The sequence below is a fragment of the Zea mays genome, chromosome 4 (genome assembly GCF_902167145.1).
Source record: "Zea mays cultivar B73 chromosome 4, Zm-B73-REFERENCE-NAM-5.0, whole genome shotgun sequence".
In the NCBI taxonomy this organism is placed as follows: Eukaryota; Viridiplantae; Streptophyta; class Magnoliopsida; order Poales; family Poaceae; genus Zea; species Zea mays.
Genome location: NC_050099.1, coordinates 239,276,753 through 239,298,571, shown reverse-complemented (window position 1 = coordinate 239,298,571; position 21,819 = coordinate 239,276,753).

Below are 21,819 nucleotides of genomic sequence, written 5' to 3'. Positions count from 1 at the left end.
TGGAAAGGTGATAGCAATCAAGGCCAACAAGCAAGCCAACAAAGGAAAGGGGGCCAAACGCATCTGGGTGCCAAAGGAGATAATCTCAACCATGAAAAGCACCAAGAAGGTTTGGATCCCGAAAGGGAAGTGAGTGGATCGAAGGTCCTCGGGAAATTTGGAGACTTGGCTAAATTGGGATGTATATCATGGGATACATCATATTGAATCAAGTTTATTGCCAAGTGGGTTAGTGAAAATTTTGGACCCAAATTTCCCACCCATGACTAAGGTAACTAGATTTTATTGTATTCCTTATTTTTAGATATGCGTATCTATTTACTTTTTATCTAGTTTACCTTTCTTGCCTAGTATTACATTTGTTATGTACTTTCATTTCAAATCATGCATACTAGGTAAATCATATGGTAGGATTGCTTGTTCTTAATTCATATACTTAAGCAAACCTACATGGCTTAAAATGTTTATTTAAGCACGGCACATAGCTTTTATATCACTCCACAGTAAATGATGCATCAATTGAAAATGTTGTTTTCTACAAGTTGTATCATTTAACCTATATGTGCCAAAGTTTGGATTATGGATAATTTGCCCCTCTTGATATCTAATCATAGTGCATGTCTCCTACAAGTATTCAAAACTTGTATGCACACCTTTAGGGGGAGGTTACTCTATAATCTAATACTTTGAGACTAACACCTTTTCAAGTCTATTTCATGTGATAGTCTCATTGTAAGGAAAATAAGGTCCCCGGAGAAAGACAACAATCTTCCACTGCAAAATCTCCAAGAACTCTCATGTCTCTCAAGCTCACCATTGACTTTCAATTGGTATCTTTTGAGACTACATTTAGTATCATTTACATGTCTTCTCCAATATTTTATTAGACTATATTTCATATCATATGCTTCCATGTTGCTAAAAATGCATAAGTAGTTAACTCATATTCTGTTACCTATGCATAAGGGAAGTTAGTCTTTTCAAATCATGTCTTGCACCTCTAATTTTCACATGCTTTTTCCTAAGTAGAGGATCTCTGTCAAGGGGAGTATTTCTTCATCTCTAAAGGGGGAGAAAAACTCTTTCTAAAGGAGACAACTCATTTAGGGGGAGTAATCTTTTGAGGACTCCTTCAAGTGGTATCATTCACATAGTTTAATTTAATATCCTTCTAGTGATATCATTTGATACAATTCTTGATGAGGGCAAGCTTTTATTTACTTCCTACATGCTTTTAATGTCTTCCTTTTCGGTGGTTGATGCCAAAGGGGGAGAAGTTTAGGGACCAAAGCAATGAAAACTATATCAAACACCAAACACCACCAATTTCAAATTTTATATTTACAAATGACTTTTCAAGTGGTTTTGGTTATTTGGTCCAAAAATAGGAAGTAAGTGAATTATGGAGTTAGGGGGAGGCTTAAGTCCTTAATATCACATTGTGGGGACAATCATGCACCTTAGCAAGTAGATTGCATATTTTCACTCAAATACTTGTATTATTTGCTTGCTTTGGTTGTGTTGTCATCAATCACCAAAAAGGGGGAGATTGTAAGGAAAATGGACCCCGGGCCATTTGGCTAATTGAGTTTTGGTGTTTGATGAACAACACAATCATTGAACTAATAAGTTTTCTAGTGTTTGTGTTTGTAGTTCACAGGATGCGAAGAGAATTGGACCAAGGCAATGAGGATGCAACACCTCAAAAGAAGACATAAAAAGATGCATAGGAGTCCAATACTCAAGAACAAAGAAGCCCGAAGAAATCAGCGAAGAAATCCGAGATAAGGGCTGTCAGCCAGCGCCTGGTGGCGCACCGGACACTGGTGTCCGGTGTGCACCGGACTGTCCGGTGAGGCACCGGACAGTCTGCGCAGAGAGGCCACGGATAGGCGCTCTCTGGTTGTAGCACCGGACTGTCCGGTGTGCACCGGACTGTCCGGTGTGCCAACGGGCAGACGGCAACGGTCGGATCCAACGGTCGACTGCTACAGGCGCCAACGGTCGGCTGACGTGGCGTGCACCGGACATCTACTATGCAGTGTCTGGTGGTGCACCGGACTGTCCGGTGCACCCGACGATAGAAAGCTGCTGCTTTCTGTCCAACGGCTAGTTTGGGGTGTGGAGGCTATAAATACCACCCCAACCGGCCATTCTCAAGTGTGGGAGCCCAAGCAACATACCAAGGCATATAGTGCACATTTCCAAGAGCTCAAACACCCAAGTGCTTAATAGAATCACTCGGTGATTAGCGTAGGTGCTTTGCGAAGTGCTTAGGTTAGTTAGACCGCTTTAGGGCTTGCTCTAGGTGAACCCTAGTTAGTTGAGTGAGTTTTGTAAAACCACACAACCCCTCGGCTCTTGCGTGAGTCGTTGTAATTGTACTGAGTGGGGCGAGAGTCTTGCGAGACCGTGACAACCGCGTTTGTGTCACGGCCGCCACCGTGTACCGGAGGGAACGAGGCCCGCGGCATTTCGGCCGGAAGCTCGATAGTGGAGACGGCGGGGAGCGTCCGAGAGGAGCCGGAAGCGGAGCACCACTTGCGCGTGGAGAAGGCCCGTGGCTCTCTACGGAGTTACTCGACCGTGGTGCTTGGCCCTCGCGTGGGCTTCCCTTTGCGTAGGGGCACCAACGAGGATTAGTCGGAACCTTGCGTGGTTCCGGATACCTCGGTAAAAATACCGGCGTCATCCACGAGAGTTTGCTTCTCTACTTAGCTCTTTACATTCCGCATTTATATTAAGCATTTAAGTTTCAATCTTATTGTCATACTCATTTAGTGTAGATTGAAACTTAGCCTTTGCGGTAGAGATAGCAACACTTAGACAAAACCGAGTTTGCACATTCTAGTTTCGATTATTTGCATAGGTTTTGCTCTAGGGATTTAATTGTGGCCTAGTTTAGTAAAAGTTTTAGAAGTCCTAATTCACCCCCCCCCCTTAGGCGTCACCCGTTTCCTACAATAGACATCTCGAACTTCTGTACCATTATCCTGCTAAACGCATCACAAGACTTTTGATTAGTAGAACCAAATATTATGTCATCGACATATATATAGCACACAAAAAGATCTCCATCAACAGTCTTAGTGAATAGAGTGAGATCAGTCTTCCCAACTTTAAAATGATTTATAATTAAGAAGTCTCTAAGGCATTCATACTATGCTTTTGGTGATTGCTTAAGCCCATAGAGCGCCTCAGAGAGCTTATACACATGGTCAGGATACTTGTCATCCTTAAAGCCAGGAGGTTGCTCCACGTAGAGTTCCTCCTTGATTGGTCCATTCAGGATGGTGCTCTTCATGTACATTTGAAACAACTTGAAATAGTAGTGAGTAGCATAGATCAATAAAAAGAGAACTGACTCTAACCTAGCTAGTAAAAGTCTCATCAAAGTCCAAACCTACGACTTGGGATTAACCTTTTGCCACAAGTCAAGCCTTGTTGCTTATCACCACTCCATACTCGTCTTACTTGTTACGAAACACCCACTAGGTTCCTACAACATTTTGCTTCGGATGTGACACCAGGCTCCACACATCATTTATTTTGAAGTTGTTGAGCTCTTCCCACATGGCCATCACTCAGTCTGGATCCTTCAAAGCATCTTCGAATCTGAAAGGCTCAACAGAGGATACAAAAAAGTAATGCTCACAAAAATTAGCAACTCTAGATCTAGTAGTTACTCCCTTGTTGATGTCCCCTAGGATCATGTCCACTGAATAATCTCTTTCGATAGTGGTGCAGACTCGAGAGTGTGGCACTTGTGGACCTTCTTATTCATCCTCCTTGTCTTCTACTTCATGTGCTCCCCCTTGATCATTGCTATTGTCTTGCGGTACCTGTTCCTCATCTTGAGTAGGGGTTGCGCCATAGATGAGGATGAAGGTTGATCTTGTTCTTATGGTAGCTCATGTGGTCGTACATCTCCAATTTCTAGGTTCCTTAGTGCTGTCGTCGGAGCCTCCTCCTCATCTAATTCATCAAGTTCAACTTGCTCTCTTTGAGAGCCGTTACTTTCATTAAACACAACATCACTAGAGACTTCAATTAATCTAGAGGATTTATTAAAGACCCTATATGCCCTTGTGTTTGAGTCAACCGAGTAAAAACCCTTCCACTACTTTGGAAGCAAACTTGGAATTCCTACCTTTCTTAACCAAAATGTAACATTTGCTCCTAAATACTCGAAAATATTAAACATTGGGTTTGTTACCGGTGAGGAGTTCATATGAAGTCGTCTTGAGGAGGCGGTGCAGGCACAACCAATTTATGGCATGGCAAGCTGTGTTCATAACTTTCTTCCAAAACCAATATGGTGTCATGTATTCTTCAAGCACCGTTCTCACCATGTCAAAGAGTGTCATGTTGTTCCTTTCCACCATGCCATTCTGTTGTGGTGTATAAGGGGCAAAGAACTCGTGCTTGATGCCTTTCTCCTCAAGGTACTCTTCTACTTGTAACTTCTTGAACTCCGTACGTTATTGCTTCTGATCTTCTTGATCCTCAAATTAAACTCATTTTGAACTCGCCTAAGGAATCGGTTGAGAGTCCCTTGGATCTCAATTTTATCTTGCAAGAAAAATACCCAAGTGTGTATAGTCATCATCAACAACAAGATCAACTTATTCATGTCGATGTTGAGATAAGCAACAGGGCCGAATAAATCCACATGAAGGAGCTCCAATGATCTTGGTGTCATCATTACATTCTTCGAAAGATGACTTCAACCAACATGCTTTCCTACTTGACAAGCTGCACAAGGCTTGTCTTTCTCAAAAGAAACATTTGTTAGTCTTGAAACATGCTCGCCCTTTAGAAGCTTGTGGAGGTTTTCCATCCCAACATGTGCTAGGCAACGGTGCCATAGCCAACCCATGTTAGTCTTTGCAAATAAACATGCATTAAGTTCAGCATTATCATTCGAAAAAACCTACTAGATAAATCTTTCCCTTCAATACACCTTTAAATGTAATTGAACCATCATTTCTTCTAAAGACTGTAACATCAACATCGGTAAATAAATAATTATAACCAATCGAGCATAACTGGCTAATAGAAAGTAGATTGTAATATAATGAATCAACCCAAAAGACATTAGAATGCTCAGTGGTGATTGCTATTTTACCTAACCCCTTTACCTTACGTTGGTTCCCATCACCAAATATGATTGCATCCTGGGAATCCTTGTTTTTAATGTAGGAAGAGAACATGTGTTTCTCCCTCGTCATGTGGTTTGTGCATCTGCTATCAATAACCTAGCTTGTGCCCCCGAATGCATAAACCTGCAAAACAAGTTTTAGGCTTATGGTTTAGGTACCCAAACTAAGTTGGGTCATGTCAGCTTAGTCACATAAACCTTTGGCACCCAAACGCAAGTCTTACCATTCTTGCATTTAGGTCCCACATGAGAGACAACTACTTTGTCAGATTTGAAATAAAGAACATAAGATGCATCAAAAGTACGATATGATATGGAAGGACTAGTTGATGCATTTTTCTTTACTTTAGGCACATTAATAGGTCTAGCATTATGAGCATTATTCCTAGCCCTACTATGAACAAAAGATGTACTAGAAGAGCTAGTAATCATGGCATGAGATGAATAAACAACATGATGCATATTACGAGCAGGGTGATGAACAAAAACAACATCATGAACAGGATGAACATTCTTAGCATTTATAGAATGAGAAACATGAATTTTAGCACTAGAATGAACATCATTAGCCATAAACACCTTCCCCTTTTCCTTAACAAATTTGGGAACCACATGGCTCTTTTTTGTGTTTGCTCCCGTTTGGAAGTCAACACCATCCTTAATTGAGGGATGCCTACAACTTGTGTCTCCCCTAGCAAATTTAATTTTTATTTCATCGTTGGCATTTTTAACTTGAACATTTAATTTTGCAATTTTATTATTCAAGTCGGCAACAATATCTACATTTGCAATACAAGCATCAACATCAATATCCTTATATCTGTTGCAAATGGAAACATGCTTAAGAGTGGATGAAGAAGCATGTCATTCATTCAATTTCACTATCTTATCATTTAATTCATCATTAGCAATCTTAAGACATGAAATAGAGGAATGGCAATCAGACAACTTAGCACACCAAATTTTATTCTTTTCTAATTCCTGAGTAAGAGCTTTTTCTACATTAACAAATTTATCATGCTCCTAAAAAATAAGCTCTTCCTTTTTTTTAATAAGCTCATTCTTTTCATTGAGGGTATTAATTAATTCATTAATTTTATCAATTTTAGTTCTATCTAAGCCCTTAAACAGCATGCTATAATCATCTTCATCATCGCTAGATTCTTCATCACTAGAGGAAGTATACTTACTAGTATTTCTAGAAAATACCTTCATCTCTTTTACCATTAGGCAAGTGTGACGTTTATTGGGAAAGAGGGAGGACTTGTTGAAGGCGGCGGCAACGAGTCCCTTGTCGTCGAAGTTGGAGGATGAATAGTCTGAATCCTATTCCTTTCCAATGGGTGTCTCACCCTTCTTGCATAATTTTTTCTTCTCCACTTTCTTACCCTGCTTGTCTTGTTCCTAGTCATCGTTATCAGGCAGTTTGCTATAAAGTGACTAGACTTACTGCACTTGAAGTAGGCGTGCTTCCCCTTTGACTTGTTCTTGTTGTTGTAGTCCTTGTGGCGCTTCAATGTTTCTTGAAGCGCTTGATGACAAGTGTCATCTCCTCATCATTGAGGTCGGTAGCCTCAAATTGCGCCACCATGCTAGGGAATGCCTCCTTGTCGTTTGTTGCTTTGAAAGCAACAACTTGTGGCTCAGTGGAGGGGAGGCTCCCGTTGGCGATGTCGTTGATGTACTTGGTGTCTTTAACCATCATTTGATAGCTAACAAATTTTCCAAGCACTTCCTTAGGAGTCAACTTAGTGTACCTGTGATTTTCATGGACTAAGGAAATAAGATTTGCATTAAAAATAGTAAATGACCTTAGCATTAGTCGGATGACTTCATGATCCGTCCATCTTTTACTTCCATAGTTCCGCACTTGGTTCACTAGGGACTTGAGTCTATTGTACATTTCATGTGGCCCTTCGCCCCACTTCATGGCAAACCTTCCAAGTTCACCTTCAATGACCTCCATCTTGGTGCATTTTGGCTTCACCAAGAATAATCATTCCCAACAAAGTGAGGAGGTTTGCCAAAAGGAATAGCGAGCAATTGGACATTCGAGTTATGAGAAATACGTGAATAATTAAATGGAGTGTGATTGAATGTAGATTTAATCATGTTTTGTTTGGAAGGGGAGGAGTCATCCTTGTGCGAAGTGGTCGAAGAAGTAGAAGTGTCACTCTCATAGTAGACGATCTTCTTGATGCACTTCTTATTCTTGCCCTCCTTCTTCGACCCCGAGTCGATAGGCTTCTCGCCTTTAGGCTCGCCATAGATGGGGATCTTGTCCTTCTCGTTGGCCACCTTTCCCTTCCCTTTACAATCTTGTCCTTCCATCTCTTTGGGTTGTTAGAACCAAAACAAAGAGCTGAGCTTCAATACCAATTGAGAGTCATCTAGAGGAGGTGAATAGGTGATGCCTGAAATACACAACTTAAACACAAACTTGGATCATAATTAAATGGTTAGTGAAAACTAAGATCCAAGAGAGTGAGAAGAGGGAGAAATTTTCTCTTCACTTTATTGCTCTTACGAGATGTGAAATTAACTTAGAACAATACTGCAAGTGATTAGAAGAACTTAAAGAGGAATAACTAATCGCAAAGAGAAAAGTACACAAGACACAACGATTTTTCGGTGGTTTGGTCAAGCCTCAAATGCTTGCCTACTCCATGTTGTGGTGTCCCAATGGGCAAGGGTTGCACTCAACCCCTCTCAAGTGATCCAGTGATCAACTTGAGTACCACGGTCTTCCTTATATCAATATCAATCTCCTCGCAAGCAATCTCCACAAGTTGGAGTTCTCACAATCGTACACAAGATGAATGAGTTACAACTTCAAAGCACAACAATAGAGAGAGAAGATTACACACACAAGAGCTAAAACACAGCCACACAACATAAGAAACAAGATCACAAGAGCGCACTCTCACAGGATGACTAGAACAGCTCAGAACGGTGCTCGGATCTCACTAGAATGACTAGAATGCATTGTGACAGAGTATGGGAGTGATCAATAGCTCTTAGTGTGCTTGGGTGCTGAAGGAGGTCGCCATGGGGGTCTTTTTATAGCCCAAACATGCCCATAGCCATTGCTCCTTCTAAAATCTTGCTGAAATCCAGCCTCGGCTGGCGCACTGGACTGGTCCGGTGCCCCATCAGACCGGGAACAGAGACACCTTCTCTGTGATCTTGACTAGCGCCTTCCATCTCTAATGGTCACCGAACCAGTCTGGTGCACCTCTAGACCGTCCGCCACGTCATTTTAGAAGCCTGAAAGTAGCCGTTACCTATGGTCCGGTGCACCATCGAACCATGCACAGTACTCGGTCTAGTGATTTTTATAAATAAAATCCCAAGGTTGGTGAGTTTGTACGGACGCATTTTGGTGCACCACCGGATCGGTCTGGTGATAGACCAGCGCAATGAAGTCCTTTCTTTGCAAAACTTTATCATTTTGATTTGGACTTTCTTGTGAGTTTCCCTACAACTAAGACAAACATAGTTAGGACATAATCAAATTGACTAAGTCTAGGAAACTCACCTTTTGCTTTCAACAGGATTTGGGTTATGGCCCAAACTAAGTCCAAAATTGAAAGTTGCCTAGAGGGGGGTGAATAGGCAAGTGGAAACTTTTTTAACAAAAACTAGAAATGAACTGGGTAAAACCGGTTCAGCCGGTGTCAAAACCGGTTTAGCCGGTTTGCACAAGCTCAAGTAAAGAATGAGATATAAACTGAATTGATCTCGAAATTCACCCAGTTAACTTTGGAAATGAGATGTTCTAGTTGATCCACATGGTTCAAAGTAGTAGATCAGAGAAGGGCACTTCTCAAGATCCACACACCACAAGGTATAAACAAATCTTCCACAGAATGGTGAGAGAACGAAGAACACGAACAAACACAATGAGCAAGAACCCAAAAGACACAAGATTTATCCCGAGGTTCGGTCACACCACCAAGGTGCCCTACTTCCTCGTTGAGGCGCCCACCAAGAGCTGGGTCTCTTTCAACCCTAATCCCCCCTTTGCTGACCACAAAGGTCAAGCCCACACACTAATCTTTGCTCAAACGAGCGGGTAATACAAACTTTCTTGTGGTCTTCCACAAGATTTGGAGACTCACAAGAGACACCTAGTTGTCTAGAAGCTAGAAGCTCCAAGAGTAATGAATCCACAAAGAACTCGATGTAGTACCAAAGCTCGAATCAAGAAGAACAAGAAGGATTTGGAGATGAAGCACAAAAATCGCAGCTCTTCAATCTCACCCAAAGATTTCTCTCCAAAGATTTGAAATGGGAGAGGCAAGAAGTGTGTGAGAGAGAGTGGGAGGTGTTTCTCAGGTTAGGAATGAAGTTTTGTGCGTGCTCTTGTGTGGGGAAGAGAGTGGGAGGTGTATATAAAGGAGCCCCCAAAAGTTGGTGGCCGTTGGATTTTTCTGACTAAAAACCGGTTGAGTCGGTCCTAAAACCGGCTGAGCCGGTTTCTGCTAGAGGGTTTTTCGGTTAAGTGACTAGCTGAGCCGGAGGGTGGACCGAAATCAAAACCGGCTGAGTTGGTCCTAAAACCGGCTGAGCTGGTTTTCAAAAAGCTGCACGTAGCTTTTTGGCTGACAGAGCAGACTGACAGAGCAGAAAAGTGGAACAGATCAAAAACCGGCTGAGCTGGTTTTCAAAAACTGGCTGAGCTGGTTTTCAAAAACTAGCTGAGCTGGTTTTTAGGAAACTGAACAAAAACTTGGGGAAGTCTGAGTAGAGAATTAAAGCAGTTTTTCCAAGAGCATTCATGATCAAAATTAAGGTTTTCTTAGAGGATTTTGAAGAGAATTAGACTGAGCTTTAGTACCAACACCAACATTCTTTTTGGATCCCCTTGATAGTACGATGATTCCTATACTCAAGATAAATAAAAATAATTAAGTAAACACCTTGAGTCATTGGTGTCTCATGTGTGATTTCTCCATGGCGTTGCTTCATAAGGATCACAAACATCTTTGTCTCACCTTTTGAAGCAAACACAAATCAAACCCTGTGACTTGTACCATTTCACCATATATGAGTTCAAATCATGGCTTCAAGTCACCTTACTGATGCATCAACATATTATAACTCTTCATAGTTGATTAGTTCATCGACTTAGTGCAAGTACTCTCTTCTTCACCTTAGCCATGGTACCTCGGTCCACAAGCCATCGCTTGGCCTTCACCTTCGCTTAGTTCCTCGAAGCCCTTTCCTTGCTATCTTCACCCTATCAAGCCATTCTTGAGTCACGTCATATTGAGCATCCATTGAGAGAATCATTTCTTTGATATTGTGAACCTTGCTTGAATGTCATCTCGATATAAATTCTAAGATTAATCAAGCTCTAGTTTGATTCTCATAGAAGCATATATGGACTAATAGTAATATGGTCAAGCCAATTCATGATTCCTCATATCTTATTCACTTTGGCTTGACCAATCAATCCTCTTAATCACTTCAACCTCTATTATGATCATATGTATGCAGTGATTTCTTAGGTCTTGTCCATATATTCAAACCAATATAGAGACCATATTATATCCATTTGCATTGTCTCACTGGTTATTTAACCTTGTGTTGAACCTTTGTTCACTGATCATTATACACTATTCAAGTATGTTCATCATACTGAATTTCATGTTCAACACTTAGCAAACTTGTTAGACCTTTAAATGTGTTGTTATCCAAATCACCAAAACTCACAAAAAGGGATGAATGCACTTTCAAAAATGCACTTTTCTCACATAATTGAGTTAGACATCAAACTAAAGTGCTAGAAATTTTGTAATAGACATATGCAACATGTATAAAGGTTCAAATCTCATAGTTTTACCATTTTACTCAAAGTTGCACTTTGTAGCCTCTTGTGAGCTCTTTTGGACTTAGAACCTCCAAATTGCATACATGTGAACATGCACTCATACACTTAGAAAATAAGTTAGTCCACGATATTGTGTTGGACATTTAATCACCAAAACAGGTAGAAATGGTTATCTAGCCCATTTCCCTTTCAATTCCTTTCGGCTTAAAACTATTAAATAGTGCATATAACCTTGATTATTCACCCCCATGTACATGTGTGCACTAACTTTAAGGAATTTAATTCATTCATTTATGCTTCCTAAATGATGATTCATTTGCCATTTTTAACTAAATAATCATCATTTATCAATACTCCCTTGTGCTACTAATGCTCTCTTTTCAAGTGTCTCCATAAGGTTCTTTTCAAGTGACTTCAAAATGTAAGGTGACTTCAAGGAACAAGTTCACTTGGATGGATGAAATAATTAAAGGAAAAGAGATAACCATACATAAAGGGAGTTTCGCAAAATGGAGAAAAAAGAATACTAGGTGTCATCACCATAGATTGTAAGTATAATAGAATCTTAATGGTGGATGGATCTATCTTTGTGGCATGTATTCTTTAGCAATAGTTCAATTATTGCAAATTTATTATTGAAAGTGCATTTACCAAGTAATTTAAATACTTGGTGCACAAATTTAGAGGGATCACATTCTATATCTTGTGTCTTTCGAGACTAATATTTTCTTCTAGCGAATTCATGCAATCCCATGGTGAGGATAAGTTTCTCTTAAGTGTGCTATATGTTGGGTATCATAATTAGGGGTACCTGGATTACACCCCTAAACGCGATTAACACCAAGGCTACCATCAGACACATTCCCCGAGGTCAAGAGAGTGTGAACCCTAATTCGCCTGAGGGTCCATTCGGCAGTCGCTCAAAACTCTGCCTCGCCCGACCCTGCCCTCGGACGAGGGACGTACTTGGGGAAATCCTTGTCCTGCCTGAGGTCCCCTCTCCATGGAGCCACTGTTTCCGCCTCGCCTGAGCCCGTCTCGGGCGAAGAAGACAACCCCGAGCCACGCCTCATCCAAAGGCCACGGAGAGAACACGAGCATTCAATGCACGTACCTACCTGAAGCGTCCCCAATCCTCTGGGACTCAAATGTGATACAATTACTAGTCCCAGGAGGATAGTAAACACATTTATACAACAGATGATTCCAGATCTGCTTTAAATGAGACAAACCTATAAAGGTGGCGAATAACTTTAAGAGTTAGTCCACAATTCGGGACATATCGTCAGAGTGGGGCTGAAGCAGCCCAATATACGCAGCGAAGCAAATCAGCGGTCCGACAGCCACAAGCAAGGTTGAGAACAGTCGTAACTCTTACCCGATCTCCTTTTTCTGAAAAACAACAAATAAGCAAGGGTGAGTACAAACGTACTCAGCAGCCCACCTTCACCCATGGAATGGAAAATCATATATAATGCATGGAATATGTGGAGCTCAGGATATTTGCAGAAACAACAATATTTTATGCAGGGTTGTTTTGAAAAAAAACATTTTGTATTTTGCAAAGTGCATCCTCTCCAAAAGGAGCAGGAAGTTTTTCAATATAGAACAAAATCCCCTGGACTAAACCATCCAAGTATCTCAGCAGTTTCCCACTGGTTTTCATTTTCAAAAACATCTACTGGACTTCCCGTCCACCATAGCTCACGGCTCAACCGCCGGACCTTTTAAAAACCATTTTTCTCAAACGCACCCTTTTTTGAAAACAAAACATTAATTGCCATACCATACCAGACTCGTCCATTCCTGTGGACACAGACTATTCGAATAGGTTTGAAACTCTGCGTAGAGGGGTACACTTTACCCACTAGTCTGGTTTCTGCAATCTCACCGTCATGAGACCCGAATGCTGAATCTCTTTCTTTCCTCGCATGTCCTAACCTTAACGGTTATACCGGAAGGAGTCAGGCCACCGCCATGTCCAAACCAGATAAAACATTCCCCCTCCTTATCCTCCCGGTGCTCCCCGACCTTCATAACCCTAGGGTTAGACCGTACGAGTTTAGATTGAGTGACTGCCCACACAGTCTCGAGTGGTTGTACTTATCATGAGTACAGGTAGTGAAGGATGACAAATCGGTCCTTATGTGAGGGGACAATCCTTCTGCTCACACCTAAACCAGCTGAGCCATCACCTTAGGCCCTCCCCTAAACCAGGGAGTCCCTGATCATCCCTACTCAAAGGTGATAAGGGTGAAAACCCTTCATCATACACATTTTGAAAAGCATTTTCTTTTGAAAACTCACACCTTTCCTCAAATCATTTGTAACAAATATATCAGGGATTGATTGCGGCAAGCGGCTGGGTGGCCATAATAACTTGTCTCGAAATCATATCATGCATAAAATAATAGGCTGAGGGTTGTGGTTGAAAAACATAGGTAATTTATGCATCAAAGGGATCCAGTGAGCTTGTCGTGCTTATCCGGCGAAGGGGAAGAGGAGCTCGCGGAACTGGCTTCTAGCTCCACTGCCTGGCGTAGACTTGTAGATCTGGCCTCCACGAGACGGCACGAACGCTCCGATAACTATGCAACATGAACAAGCAAACATACAAACCAACAAGTATACCAACAAATATTTGGTCAGAATAGCGATATATGAATGGGTAGAGTCTTGAGTAGAATATGTGTCATGCGGTGTTGAGATACTGCTGGTGGTGGAGCGAAGGTGCTTACCAGGAGGGTGGACTGGAAACGAAGCGACACTATGTGTGTAGCCGGCAGAGCGGAGTAACTGAGTGGGTGGGGTGTTTGCCTTGGCTGAGGGTGTTGAGTGTGTGTGGAGAGGGAGAGGGTAGCTGGGTGTATTTATAGCTGGGTGTATGTGGTGTAGCACAATGAAGTTCACTGTTGGTGAGAATAGTGACGAATGAATCGTCTGACTTAATATGAACAGGGGAGTTATAGGCAGAATATGGGACAAGAGTATTTTGGGAGTTTTCTGGAATATGAACCATGCTTAAGGGATGACATGGTTGGATAGGGAATAGTTTGACAAGAATTTTAGAAACAAGAATGACTGAAATCTGAGTTTGGATGGAGGAGTTTTGGATTTTATAATCATAGGGAGAAAAAGAAAAGGAAAGGAATATTCTTGGAATATTCTAGAATTTGAATATTTAGAGATATTTGGAAAATCAAATGTATTTTTGAGCGGGGTGCGTGGAATTATTTTTGGGCTTTTCTTGGGCAGAGGTTTATGTTAGTGGAAACTGTTCCTACCTACTGTGTCACATCAGATAACAGTGAGGCGGGACCCAAATAGCTGGAATGCTGTGGTATTCTGGTCCGAGTGGGCTGTGGTATCTTGGGCCAGGTTTTATAGGATTGAAGACGTATCCATACAAACATGGTTTGCCTTTCTTTTTGGAAGTCTGGATTGAAAGAATCCCAAAGTTAAGCGTGCTCAACTTGGAGAAATCTGGGATGGGTGACTAGATGGGAAGTTCCCTACTGGAATGAAAATCACAGTCGCCGGAGTTCGTATGACTGGAATATGGGTCTGGCTAGTCTTAGGTGGACTGGACAGCATGATGGATGAGTAGTTGAAATTTGGGGTGATCGAATGATCGATGAATAGTAACGACGAATAGTAATGGTGAATAGTTCGTATGAACGAACGATGAACGGTGAATAGTGACGATGAACGAACGATGAACGATGAATAGGAACTATGAACAAACGATGAACGGTCGAATGATCGAACGAACGAACTATCAGAATTTCGGCAGCATAACGGCAGGAAAAAGATTATTTGGACGAACGAACGGACGAACGATCGGACGAACGGACGAACGAACCATGAACGATTGGACGAACGATCGAACGATCGGACGAACGAACGAACAAACTAAGAACAGGGGGATGAACGATCGAAGAATTACCGAACGATCCTTGTGCTAGTGTGTGCTAGTGTGGGAGGTGGAGTGGGAGTGGGCGTGTGGGTGTTGGGGGGGAGGGAGGGAGTTGCCATGAAATGGCTTGGGGTGGGATGAGAGGAGGCCCTTGCCCCTCTATTTATAGCCATGGTGGGGTATTAGGGGGAGGGATGAGAGGATTAGTGGGAGGATGAGAGGATTAGTGGGAGATTAGCATGGATTTGTCTTATATGAGTGTAATTAGCTTGTAGAGCTCAACATATGACACCGGAGGCATACGTATACGTGTGAGCATGAGGAAAGTTATGAAGAAAATATTTGTAGGGACTTCAAAAATGATTGTGAAGGTATTTCTCAGGAAGATAATACTTGGAGATATATCGGTGGAATATTTGGGCAGTATTTCTGAAAGAGTTTGAGGGTGATCGCTGGGGAAATATTTGTAGGATATTTTGAGGAGGATTTTAGAGAGAATATAGACCACTATATTTTACTTGTTGATATCAACTTGCAAACAAACATTTTGAAACAAAATTTGAAATTCATTTTGAATTTAGAGCGAGTTTGAGAATATTTCAGAATTTGAATTTTTGGGATGCTACAAATCTACACAACTTAAAAGGAATCTCGTCCTCGAGATTCGGCTTAGAAGGGTTATGGGTATAGCTTTACTTCAGCTACATATCTTCACTTTGCAGACTCTTCGAGGAGATGGAACTTCAACAAAATCTGGCCTTTCAAGAGCATCCGGTTGCTGATTGCAAACGCTGATTCTGGCTACTCAAAGATCATCTTCGGGCTTCTAGGTTTTGCTTAGCTTATTGAGGAAGCATCGATGCCAACACGCAAACCTTTCTCTTGCGAACTCCCACATGGATTCCTTCCTTGATTAGTCTTCTGGTGCTTCATCAACAAAACTTGGGTGACCACTTCTCATCTAGAAACTTACATGCTTGGATGATCGGGTCCTCCACAAGCTTGCTACAGGCCTTCTTCTTTTTCTCCATAACAGGAACCTTACTGGAACACTACCCCACTTAAAAAGAATGAGGGTAGATCTCTTGAATCTTGGGGATTTGAACTCCTTGAAGTACCTCATAACAAGGGTGTTACGGGGCCTTCTTCTGCTGTTGCTGCTTGAGCAGGCTGCGGAGAAATGACTGACACAGGGCTGATTCTGGGAGAACCTTCTTCTTATCTTCTCTTCACTATCTTCTTTTCACTGACCCTTTCTTTCTCTTTGCTCTTCCCACTAGAGGTTTCTATCAAAGAGTATTACCATCATACAGAGGAGGAAACCGAAGATGTTGAACCATGTACAACAGTCTTCAACCCAAGAATCACCAAGTATTATGATCTTAGGGGCGAGGGAGTGGGAAATGGGGTTGCTTGCGATTTGGCGGAGGGGGTTTTATCTGGAGTGTGCTTTGCTTTGAGTGAGATGGGAGTTGAGGGAGCTGGGGGGTTATAGGCGAGCAACACTGATGGTGGTGCTCGGGGGGTGTGGAGTGATGGTGATGGAGCAGGTGCCACAAGGCAACAAGTGCGATGGAGGGGGGGTGTTGCTGGCGGTAATGGTGGTGGGTGCGCTGCAAAAGGGGGTGGGCGGCGGTAGTGCGCTGCAAAGGGGGTGTGGGGGCGGTGGTAGTGCGCATGGAGGCGGGGCACGTATGCGGGGGGCATGGGTGAGTGGTGGGGTCAATGACCCTAATGTTTGTGGTCTCTGGTTCCAAGAATATTTGCCTCTGTATGGTAATAGCTCCTTTTGTCCTCTTTTTCTATTTAATTTGACTCAGGGGCAGTGCTTTGATTCTCACGGTCGGTCCTTTTGACTGAGCGGCTGGACTGGTTGCTTCTGTAGCTTATTCTAGGCTTCAAGGGTAAGCTTCCTGATATCTTCTTGGGTAAGGTGCTTTTCTCTTGAGATGGGTTAAGATGAGAATGGAAGCATAAGGTGAGGATTAGCTCTAATTTGTGATCTATGTTTTTAGAAAAAAACTTTCTTAAAAAGAAAGAAAACACACAAGCTCAGCAATGGTAATCACAAACAAATCAAATGTTTTGAATAAGGGAAGAATAGAGTTTTTCTCCAAAGCACGGACTACTTAGATTCGGGGGCTAAGCATAACCACTATTGCTCGGCTCCTGAACTGAGAACTATGCTAAATGCGACTTATGAGCACTAACGTTAAAGCATCACATATGCACTCAAAAAGGGGAGTAAACATCAGGTAAAATTCATTTTGAAATGCCCTAGGGGGCCACACAATTAGAGTTTTGCAAAACAAAAGTCTACACGATTACCTCTCATACATGCAGGGCTCTAGCCAAAGTGAAGAAACACTTCACTACCCAATGCATGCAGAGGACTGGGCATAACTAACTTCAGACCAGGCAACTTCTCTTCTAGCAAGGCTGGCGCACAACTTCAATCTGAGACATCTCCTGGATGGGTCAAGAGGGAGCTGATGTTGATGACTTCTTCTTGCGGAGACTGAGATGGCAAGACGGGGTCGAACTCTTCTTCAAGCGGGATTGGCTCTTGTAGCTCCTCAGAGGGCGGCGATGCTGGTGGGGTGCTTGCGGCTTCTTCTTTGACCTCAAGGGAGGGTGCTGGAATCTTCTTCATGGTGAGGGGTTCAAACATCTCTAGCAGGGGATCTTGGGAGGACTCGGGGTACTCTTGCTTATCCATAGCCTTAGGGGAGACTGGAATTCCTTCCAAGACTATGGCTCCTTCCGGTAGTTCCCAAGCCTTCTTCTCTCCTCTGATAGAGACCGGGTGACCTTCAAGAATCTGAGGGTCTTCAGCTCTAATGGGTTGAACAGGGTTGGATGAAGTGGGCTCTTAGATCCGCAGGGCTCTACGTTGGTTATGGGTTACTAAGTAGGCCTCCATCAACTTCTGGACGTGCTCATCCTTGGCTTGCTTCAGGGCTTCAACAGCAATGGCTTCACGACTTTCCAAGGCAGCTACACGAGCTTGAGCTGTGGTGAGGTCCACATGGAGTTTACGGTTGAGCTTCTCTGCATCTTCTGCTCGGGCAATCATCTGACGGTGGTGCCAAGCCAAGAAATTATACTGCGCATCCAGGGTGAGCAGATATGCAGTGAGGTACACGACTGTGGGGTCATCCTCAAGCACCTGCTTCCCTTCCAATGCACGCATCCTGGCCATCCAAACTGGACGGTCTCTCTGAAAGAGCGGAAAGAATCTGAGCGGGGTGTCAGCCACTTCTTTTTCATAGATCTGACACAGGGCCCTCAATGCCTTGCGGGCGACGACTTGGCAGGTGTCTTTGAATCTGTGCCCAGCAGCAGTGACACTCCATTCCACATGGTGCGGACTGGATCCAATGTATATAGCCACGACATACTTCTCAGTGCCATGCTCAACGAATTCACGACCATCATACTCTGGCTGGCTCCTGATTCCAAGGCGAACTGTGCATGCTCTCAGCAACTTGGGGAAACCATCTTCATTCTGGCACAAGCTGGTTTGGCAGCGGACCTCCATCTGACTTTTGAGAGAAGGAAAGGGGGAAAGCATTTTTGAAATGAAGGGATGAGAGCAAGATTTTTTTAAGAAAATAGTTTTGACTCAAAAACTTTTGATCAGGCTAACGGTTACATCCTGCGGCCAAACTAACAGCTTTGATACCACCTGAAGCGTCCCCAATCCTCTGGGACTCAAATGTGATACAATTACTAGTCCCAGGAGGCTAGTAAACACATTTATACAACAGATGATTCCAGATCTGCTTTAAACGAGACAAACCTATAAAGGTGGCGAACAACTTTAAGAGTTGGTCACAGTTCGGGACATATCATCAGAGTGGGGCTGAAGCAGCCCGATATATGTAGCGAAGCAAATCAGCGGTCCAACAGCCACATGCAAGGTTGGGAACAGTCGTAACTCTTACTTGATCTCTTTTTTCTGAAAAACAACAAATAAGCAAGGGTGAGTACAAACGTACTCAGCAGCCCACCTTCACCCGCGGAATGGGGAAATCAGATATAATGCATGGAATATGTGGAGCTCAGGATATTTGCAGAAACAACAATATTTTATGCAGGGTTGTTTTGAAAAAACATTTTGTATTTTGCAAAGCGCATCCTCTCCAAAAGGAGCGGGAAGTTTTTCAATATAGAACAAAATCCCCTGGACTAAACCATCCAGGTATCTCAGCAGTTTCCCACTGGTTTTCATTTTCAAAAACAGCTACTGGACTTCCCATCCACCATAGCTCACGGCTCAACCGCCGGACCTTTTAAAAACCATTTTTCTCAAACGCACCCTTTTTTGAAAACAAAACATTAATTGCCATACCATACCAGACTCGTCCATTCCTGTGGACACAGACTATTCGAATAGGTTTGAAACTCCGCGCAGAGGGGTACACTTTACCCACTAGTCCGGTTTCTGCGATCTCACCGTCATGAGACCTGAATGCCGAATCTCTTTCTTTCCTCGCACGTCCTAACCTTAACGGTTATACCAGAAGGAGTCAAGCCACTGCCATGTCCAAACCGGACAAAACATTCCCCCTCCTTATCCTCCTGGTGCTCCCCAGCCTTCATAACCCTGGGGTTGGACCGTACGAGTTCAGATTGAGTAACTGCCCACACAGTCTCGAGTGGTTGTACTTATCATGAGTACAAGTAGTGAAGGATAACAAACCGGTCCTTATGTGAGGGGACAATCCTTCTGCTCACACCTAAACCAGCTGAGCCATCACCTTAGGCCCTCCCCTAAACCAGGGAGTCCCTGATCATCCCTACTCAAAGGTGATAAGGGTGAAAACCCTTCATCATACACATTTTGAAAAGCATTTTCTTTTGAAAACTCACACCTTTCCTCAAATCATTTGTAACAAATATATCAGGGATTGATTGCGGCAAGCGGCTAGGTGGCCATAATAACTTGTCTCAAAATCATATCGTGCATAAAATAACAGGCTGAGGGTTGTGTTTGAAAAACATAGGTAATTTATGCATCAAAGGGATCCAGTGAGCTTGCCGTGCTTATCCGGCGAAGGGGGAAGAGGAGCTCGCGGAACTGGCTTCTAGCTCCACTGCCTAGCGTAGACTTGCAGATCTGGCCTCCACGAGACGACACGAACGCTCCAATAACTATGCAACATGAAAAAGCAAACATACAAACAAATAAGTATACCAACAAATATTTAGTATAGTGGTCAGAATAGCGATATATGGATGGGTAGAGTCTTGAGTAGAATATGTGTCATGTGGTGTTGAGATACTGCTGGTGGTGGAGCGAAGGTGCTTACCAGGAGGGTGGACTGGAGACGAAGCGACACTATGCGTGTAGCCGGTAGATGAAAGTGCATTCATCCCTTTTGTGAGTTTTGGTGATTTGGATAACAACACATTTAAAGGTCTAACAAGTTTGCTAAGTGTTGAACAGGAAATTCAGTATGATGAACATACTTGAATAGTGTATAATGATCAGTGAACAAGGTTCAACACAAGGTCAAATAACCAGTGAGACAATGCAAATGGATATAATATGGTCTCTATATTGGTTTGAATATATGGACAAGTCCTAAGAAATCACTATGCATAAATATGATCATAATAGAGGTTGAAGTGATTAAGAGGATTGGTCAAGCCAAAGTGAATAAGATATGAGGAATCGTGAATTGGCTTGACCATATTACTATTAGTCCATATATGAATATATGAGAATCAAACTAGAGCTTGATTGATCTTAGCAGTTATATCTAGATGACATTCAAGCAAGGTTCACAATATTGAAGAAATGATTCTCTCAATGGATGCTCAATAGGATGTGACTCAAGAATGGCTTGATAGGGTGAAGATAGCAAGGAAAGGGCTTCGAGGAACTAAGCGAAGGTGAAGGCCAAGCGATGGCTTGTAGACCGAGGTACCATGGCTAAGGTGAAGAAGAGAGTACTTGCACTAAGTCGATGAACTAATCAGCTATGAAGAGTTACAACATGTTGATGCATCAGTAAGGTGACTTGAAGCCATGATTTGAACTCATATATGGTGAAATAGCACAAGTCACAGGCTCGATTTGTGTTTGCTTCAAAAGGTGAGACAAAGATGTTTGTGATCCTTATGAAGCAACGCCATGGAGAAATCACACTTGAGACACCAATTACTCAAGGAGTTTACTTAATTATATTTTATTTAACTTGAGTATAGGAATCGTCGTACTATCAAGGGGGATCCAAAAAGAAGGTTGGTGTTGGTACTAAAGCTCAAAATCCTTGATCTAAAACTTCCATTTTACCCTGGTTTCACTTCGGTTTTCTCAAAATCTGTGCAACAGTTCAAAAACCGGTTCAACCGGACCTAAAACCGGTTCAACCGGTTTCTGCACTGTTCCCCTCTGTCACTGCCAGTCTGCCAGTCAGTCCTGTCAGAAAAAGTCATGTGCAGATTTTTGGAAAACCGGTTGAACCGAATTTTGAATCCGGTTCAACCGAATTTGAAACCGGTTGAACCGAATTTGAAACCGGTTCAACCGAATTTGAGTCCGGTCCAGTCTCCGGCTGAGTCCGCCAGTGAATCGAAAACCAACTGGTGGAATCCGGTTCAACCGAATTTGAAACCGGTTCAACCGAATTTCAGTCAGATTTCCCCAACGGCCACCAGCTTTTGGGTCACCTTTATATACACCTCCCACACTCTTCCCCACAGTAGAGCACGCACAAAACTTCATTCCCAACCTAAGAAACACCTCCCACTCTCTCTCACACACCTCTTGCCTCTCCCATTTCAAATCTTTGGAGAGAAATCTTTGAGTGAGTTTGAGAGCTGCGGTTTTTGTGCTTCATCTCCAAATCTCTCTTGCTCTTCTTGATTCGAGCTTTGGTACTACATCGAGTTCTT